General features: G+C 40.5%; 1 long non-coding RNA gene across 1 annotated transcript in view; it reads left to right on the forward strand.

Moving 5' to 3' along the window:
- The window catches only part of LOC138760144 (uncharacterized), a 30189-nt gene extending 24554 nt beyond the window's left edge, over nucleotides 1-5635 (forward strand). The window contains exon 3 of the long non-coding RNA XR_011355462.1: nucleotides 5517-5635. This is a non-coding gene — a long non-coding RNA (uncharacterized lncRNA). The remainder of the gene's footprint in view (nucleotides 1-5516) is intronic.
- The last annotated feature ends 2135 nt before the right edge of the window (nucleotides 5636-7770 follow it).

Raw genomic sequence — 7770 nt, forward strand, 5'->3', positions numbered from 1 at the left:
CCACCCCTGGCCCACAGACCAGCACATAAAATGTCCTGCACAAGCTGAAAGAGCAAGCGGGAGAACAACACCCCCACCACTCTCCCGACACGGCTTGCCTCCAGTGGATCTGCGGTCCACCCACTACATTTTCGTATGCGAGGACAGCAAGGTCCCTCCTACAGTGCCCATATGAAGGCCTCTTCAAGGTACTGCAGAGAGATGACGTGTTGTTCACATTGGACATTGGTGGCCGACAGGACAGATTCACAGTCGACCGCCTCAAAGTTGCGCACCTGGACTCCGACCTGCCGGCCCTGGACCCCCAGGTCAACCACAGAGGTAGACCATCCAAAGACTGTAAGTCAGACTGCTCAGAGAGCGGCAGTGATTCTGGGGGGCGGGGTTTTGTGTAGCGGGGTGAGCAACAGCGCGAGTAAATGGACTGAATCGCCGCAACATGCGGCCAGTCCAAGATAGTGTGTGCTCCCCTTCACTGCCAAGTAGGAGCCCGTCCATAGTGCCATGGGTGGGCTAAGGAGCCCTCCACATCTGCGTGGTGGTCTGCCACCAGAGAGTGACACCGCGAAGCGATGACGTACTTCTGGAAGTTGGCGGGTACATCACTGGAAGTGGGCGGGCCAGCGCAGAGATGCAGCGATTCAAACCAATGAGGTCATTCTTTGGTTCACCCTCATGTTGTGTGGACATCTCCTTACTTGGTAGCGCTGCTGCCGCAGTTGCCACAAAGGCACCTCTGACAGCTCTCTGATCCCTCAGTACTGCACCTCAGGTAATAACTTAACTTCATTCTCATGTTATTGGACAAATCAGAATCAGAATTTATTGAAATGAATATGTCACAGGGCAAACATTTATATAAACTACATTACAAAGTAAATAAAAATAGAGCAATGAAAAGGAAAAGACAAAGTAAGGGTGGTAGGGTTGGTATAGTGTTGTCTGTAAGAAGTTTGTACGTTCTCTCAGCATCTGCGCGAGTTTCTTCTGCATGCTTCAGTTTCCTCCCACCATTCAAAATATACCAGGGGTTGTACAATTGGGTGTAATTGGGCGCCACGTGTTGTGTTATTTCTCTACTGTATACCTAAATTAGAATGAAAAGTTGAGTCAATGGTTTCATTGATCATTCAGGAATCTGATGGCAGCGGGAAAGAAGCTGTCCAAGTGCTGCTGAGTGCTCGTCTTCAGGCTCCTGTACCTTTTTCCCAATGATAGAAGAGTGAAGAGGGCATGGGCTGTGTGGTGGGGGTCCTTGAGGATAGAGACTGTTTTCTTGAGGCTATCTTGTAGATGGCCTCAATGGAGTGAAATCTGGTGCCCCTGGAGCTTTTTCTTGTCCTGAGCATTTGCACATCCATACTAGACAGAGAGGAGAAGAGATTGAATTCACAACTTTCTATTCACTCACTCTAAAGAAAGTTGCCCATACTTCAATCTACTGTATGTAGCACTGCCTCATCTTTTCCAAGTCTGATTACTATTATTGCCAGGAAGATCCCAGACATTCACCCACAGAAAACAAGCAGTCGACCACATAGATCAGTCCTCTCAGGCACAAAATAGAGAGTAAAATATATTTTTTAAATCTCTTTCTACATAAACATTTTATATAAATGTAAAAGTTTGGTAGTTTGAGATAGAAATTAAAATATCATAAACAAACTTTCAAAAAATGTATTTTGATAAATTGACCTTAGGAAATCACAAACTAAATAAAATTGCTTTCTTAGTGTCAGAGAGGTTGCTAAGCAGTGGATTGACTATTAAAAATTCAATTTTGTTTTATACAACAGAGGCCATTTAATTCAATCAACAGAACCCATATATTTCCTCACCCCTTGTAGCGTTTCCTAATTCCCTTTATTCCAGCACTTTAAAAATGATACATATGATGAAGCAGCTGAAGATATTGAACGTAGGATGCTACCCTGAGGACTAGTGCAAAGCTGTCCTGGGATGATTGATCTCTGACAAGAGGAACCATCTTCCTTCATGTGAGGAGTAACTCCAAACACTTGAATGTTTTACTTTGGTGCCTGTGGATTTCAGTTTTACCAAGCTCTTTGATGTTATTGGGAGACAAACGTTCCTTTAAATGAAGAGCACACATTCTAACTTCACCACTGGAATTCACTTCTTCAGTCAATAGTTATAAAGGATGAAAGCAGGCTCATCAGACCATTATGTCTGCACTAATCGTCAAGCATCATCACTTGTTAAAGGGGAGCTTCTGGAGCAGGTCCTGATCAGAGCCTGATCCACTTAGTAATATTTTAAATGCTTGCATTCTCTGGCTTTTTATACCTGCACTTCTGTCCCATTCCTAATTCTCTCCTGTGACTTTCCATCAGCCCACCTCCTCTTGGTCTTGTAGCCCAGATCCTGATCTGGAGCATAGGTTAGAGTGAGGATTGGTGGAGCAGCGGAGTTACAAGACAAATGAAAAATAAGTTTAAAGACTTGCCTTAAAATAAGGGTCAAATGCGGTCTCCTGAATTCAGCCTGGTCAAAAATAATAATTTTCATGGCAACCTTTCTAAATTGTCCAAATAAATATTTCACAAAGAATGTACAACTGATGGCCATTCATAATTATCTAGATTATTGATGGGAAATGGCCCAGAAATGATCAACATCCTATTTCTGGGGTGGAAACATTCATAAGCATAATGATAGGGGGCAGAGCATTGGATAATTGAATTTCTATCAAGATTGTTCAGTACAAGTGGCCAGTGGTAATTGTCTTTCACTTGTAAATCATTGATGTCAAGTAGTACGAAAAATTCCGAAAATTCCTTCAATAAAATCTGGGTGTTTGATTGCGTTTTCTTTTACTGATTTTGCTTGTTTTATTTGCCATCTCACTGGGGCATAGTTGTAAAATGCCTGGTGACCAGCAATGACTACAATAGTGGAGTGAAACAAGAATGTCTGCATATGCAGTAATTGAAGAAAAATCTAAATGTGGGAGAAAATCAGCGGGTTGAACAGCGTACTTTATATACCAAAGATAAAGATACATAACCAATATTTCAGGCCTTAACCCTTCATCAAGGTATGAGCAGGTGTCTGAATAAAATGGTGGTGGCAGTGTAGGAAGAGAGGCACTGGCCTACAGGCAAGAGGTGGATAAGGGAAAGAGAGGGGGCACAAGAAAAAACATTAGAGGGAGAGGGGGGTTAGCTCTGTGAATGGAGAGGCAAGGGATGGAGATCTGGAGCAAAGGAGCCAGAAGGATACAGGAGAACAGGGAGTGATCTAGCAGAATCTGGAGAAGTTGACATTAATGCCATCCAGTTGAAAAATGCCCAAACAGAATATTTGGTGTTACTCCTCCAATTTACAGGTGGCCTTGGTTTGGCAGTATATGAGGCCATCATCAAGATATGTTGGTGCAGGGAGTAGGGCACAGAATTGAAATGGTTGTCCCCTGGGAGATCCCTGCCATTGATGCAAACAGAGCAAAGATGTTCAGCGAAATGATCACCCAGGCTGCATCCAGTCTCTTCGATATAGAGAACACCACAACAGCACACCAGATGCAGTAAATGACACCGCAGATTCACATGAAGTGTTGCTTCACTTGGAAGGTCTGTTTGGGGCGAGAATGATGAGGAGGACAGAGATGTAGAGACAAGTGCAGCACTTCCTGCAGTCACGGGGAAGGCGCGATTAGTGAGAAGGGATGAATGGTTGAGGGAATCATGAAGGGAGCGGTCCATATGGAATGTGGAAAGGGGAGGATGGGAAAAATTAGTCTGCTGGTGCTATTATATTTGGAATTGTGGAGGATAATATGTTAGTTGTGGAGGCTAATGAGGTGGTAGGTATACTATAATACAATTAATAAAATATAATAACAGTTGTTTAAACACTTCTGCAAGACAATGTGGAAAAATCATAAAAACTGAGACATTGGTCTGCTATGAAATGTGTTTGCAATTGTGCAATAACTTAATCAAAAACTTCATAATATTCTGGGCTATTTATGAAAACAAAAATATTATCTGCATAGAAGAAGAGTGTGAAAATTCTTATATTGAATGTATCATTGCTCATTAGCCAAAAATCTGAGTTTCAATTGAATTTCAAGATGATGCTCTTCTGATTTCTTCCAGAAACAAACTGTACTCAGTGACTCCAATGTGATAACACTGTTTTTTTAAATTTTGCGTGTGTGTGGGTGGGTGTGTATATGTGTGTGTGTGTGGGGGTGTGTGTGTATGTTTAAGTCTGTGTGTGTGTAAGAGTGTGTGTGTGGGATGGGTGTGTGTGTGGGTGTGTGTGTGTGTGTGTGTGTGTGTGTGTGTGTGTGTGTGGTGTGTTTGGGTGCGTGTGAGTGTGTGTGTTGGGGGGTGTACTATGGGTTGGAGAAACACTTACTTAGTAAAGATGAACCCAGGAAATAATGAAAATGCAATATCCCCTCCTCTCTCTTTCAGTCATTTCACGATCTAGCACCAATCCTGACCAAATGTACAGATTATAAACCCTTTATCTATTTGTCCATTGTGATATATCTCACCCTAGTCTAATGTGTGCTGCTTCTAGAGTTAGTATGCATCTGGGAAGTCACTTTGCCAAAGGCTTTGACAGTCAAATTTTGTGCTTTCAACTTTTAATGTTTTACTTTAATACTTTAATGTTTAAAGTACCATTAGGAAAGGAAACTATCACACCAAAAAAAAGTAACAGTCCTGTTTATCTTAAAGGATATGCAGTTTATGTTATGTCTGTGTGTGTTGCATTTTTCATTGCAAGTGATTTTTCATTGCTTCAAGTTTTGAGAACAAACAGTTCTTTATGTGTTGGAAATGGCAAGTCTGAATAAAGTGTGAAAACAATAATTTTTTTCTGTTAATAGATATTTTGGAGCTTGATAACAATGTGAGCACCATTATTTGTAGAGAGGAATATTAATTAAAGGATTTGCATATTTTTAAAATATTTCTGTATGTCACTTGTTCATCACTGTGCCTGTAGCTGGTTCAAATATTTTAAAAAATGCCTTATTGATTTATTCATAAATTAACTGCTGTCTTCTAGAAACACAGTTAACATATTTTGCTGCTTCTCTGCCCTCTTGCTCAAATGCAGAGGGCAGAGAAGGAAGTGGATAATGTGTTGTTAATTATAATGTTTTCAGGTTGCTTTCCTCAATATTGGGGTTTCTGTCTCAAACGCCATTCTGTCCTGCTCCCCTTGAATGATTGTTAGCTGGGCATTAGAAAACAGGGCTGACTTCAAATTTTGTCTTGTGGAGGTGAAACTAGGAAATGATGATAAGGAGGGGAAGGTCTGATGTTCGTCCACTCCCACTGATAAAGAAGTGATTCGGCCTCTTCCAGGATTTTAGTTCCATGCATTAATTTGACTAATACAGTTAGTCCAATCTGCAGTTATTGGTAGGGAAGTTATTTACTGTATACAGCAAAATAAACAATAGCTTTCTGTGAAGCTTTAATTTTTTTAGAGGAAACTTACTGGATCCGACATGTTATTGTTTTTCAAAGCTTCAGGTTTCCATTATTGGCAGATGCAGGGACAACAGGCACTGGAATTTGGAGGAGGAACAAAAAAATCAGATTCTTGAAGAACTCCGCAAAAAAACAAAACAAGTAGACTGGCAGAAGCACCTGGATTGATGTTCCACAAACATTTTAAATGTCCCATTCCTGCAAGATGGAATTTGATTAGACCCTCCTAACAGTCAACAAGTGGATTAAATCAACTGTGGCTCCTTCTCTTCTATAATTTCCACTCTATTCTCTGTTATCTTTTAACATCCAGAAAAGGTAGAGGCAAGTTTCATTCAATTGAAGTTTAATGATAGTCTTCATACTTGCTGAATGCACATGGATGGAAACAGGGTTTTTACAGAGCTCAGCCGCAAAGAGTATCTCTCAAAGATCAAAAGAGTGACATCAGGTTCGTCCTCAAAGCCACTATAATCCCTACTGGTGTAGATGAAAACTACACATATTATATGCATTCCTATATTCCCCCAGTCCTGACCTTTAAATTAATTCAATATTATTTAAGATAACCTTCTGAATATGTTGGACATCTTGCCTTGTTAAAGTAGCTGGCTCATGCAGCAGCACTGGGGATAAGGCTGGAAAGGGTTACTGATGGTAGTGATCAGCCAAGATCTGTAAAATGGCGGTGCTGGTTCAACGGGCTGAAGGGCCTACTCCAGCTCCTATTGTCTATTGTCTATTAGGGCACTTACTTGTTGCCAAATTGTCCATCAGCAGCTATATTCCCCCTGTATTTCTTCCTCCTCTGTGAACTCTGGCACTGGAACCTAACCGATATATTTTTTCTTAACCCCAGATTTTTCCTAGTTTTGAGAACAATGGTACATTAATTTGCTTTTGGGTCAAAGGCCAGCTTTGAACTTGTAAGATAACAAATTGAGTCACTGATTTTATTTCAATAAAAAGAAAAATCAAGGGCATGTGACCAGCATTGTGGTGAAGTAATGTCCATAAATGAACCACTACAATAAATATATAATGCCTAGCCTTATTGTTACAGCTGAGACAGTGCACAGAAGACATACAGCATCTGTAGAAAACAAAAGGCTGTCAATATTTCGGGCCTGACCCTTTCTTCAGGCTTCATAGTGTAATCGTTAACACACTGGACTCCAAATCCAGTGATCTGAGTTTAAATCTCAGTTCAAGCTTGCAGATAAATTTTACAGCTGAGAGTATTTCTTTCCTGCTGTCATCAATGTTCTGCACATCAACCAAACTGACATTTCAAATCTATTTTTTCTAATACTTATAGTGTGGCCTTGAGCTTTCTTCTTTCAGTGCCTCCCACTGTGCAGATGTCAATTTGCTTACAAATAAATGGTTCCAATCTACCTTTGTCAGGGCTTCCCTCATGATAATGGAAGTAACTTCCCCATTTAAGAATTGTTATTATTGGACCATTCCTGGTTTTTTTCCCATAACCATATGAAAATAAATAGATTTATGGTCACTGTCTCCAAAATGATACTCTTGTGGGTCAAATGCTGCAATCAATCTATAACTCCATCTGTATCCTGTCCTCATTTTTTAAATGAGTGTGATGTTTGTTAAACTTTTTCCTCATTTTTATTCTCCTGGGTCCTGTCTAACTTAGCAAACAAATTTCTTAGACATCAAACATGTTTTATTTGAATATTCAAAATAAGATGGAAGCTGAGTTTCATTTTTTATGGCAAGTTCGTTTAGTTTTTTAAGCTGTGTCTGCAAACAAAAGCTGCAGAGAGTGAAACTGTTAGAGAGGTCAAAACAGTGACTGAGATAAAGCTGTGGTTCCTGCAGCCTTGGAGGAGAACCAGAATAAGAATCAGAATCAAGTTTATTTTCATGAACATGTGTCTTGAAATTTGTTGTTTTGCAACAGCAGTATTGTGTGTGCAAACCTCCTTTGAAGGAGACCGCAGAGCCCACCTCACTGACAAAAGACAAAGGAGGAAAAACCCAACACCCAACCCCAACCCACCAATTTTCCCCTGCAACAGCTGCAACTGTGTCTGCCTGTCCCACATCGGACTTGTCAGCCACAAACGAGCCTGCAGCTAACGTGGACATTTACCCCTCCATAAATCTTCGTCTGCGAAGCCAAGCCAAAGAAAGAAGATTGTGCAGAACAAGGTGCAAAATCAATTATGTAAAAACATGATTTAAAAATTAAGTAATTAGTACAAAAAGCAAAAGTAAGGTAGTGTCCATAGTTTCATTGTCTATTCAGAATTCTGATGGCAGG

This window comes from Narcine bancroftii, chromosome 4 (genome assembly GCF_036971445.1).
Source record: "Narcine bancroftii isolate sNarBan1 chromosome 4, sNarBan1.hap1, whole genome shotgun sequence".
NCBI lineage: Eukaryota > Metazoa > Chordata > Chondrichthyes > Torpediniformes > Narcinidae > Narcine > Narcine bancroftii.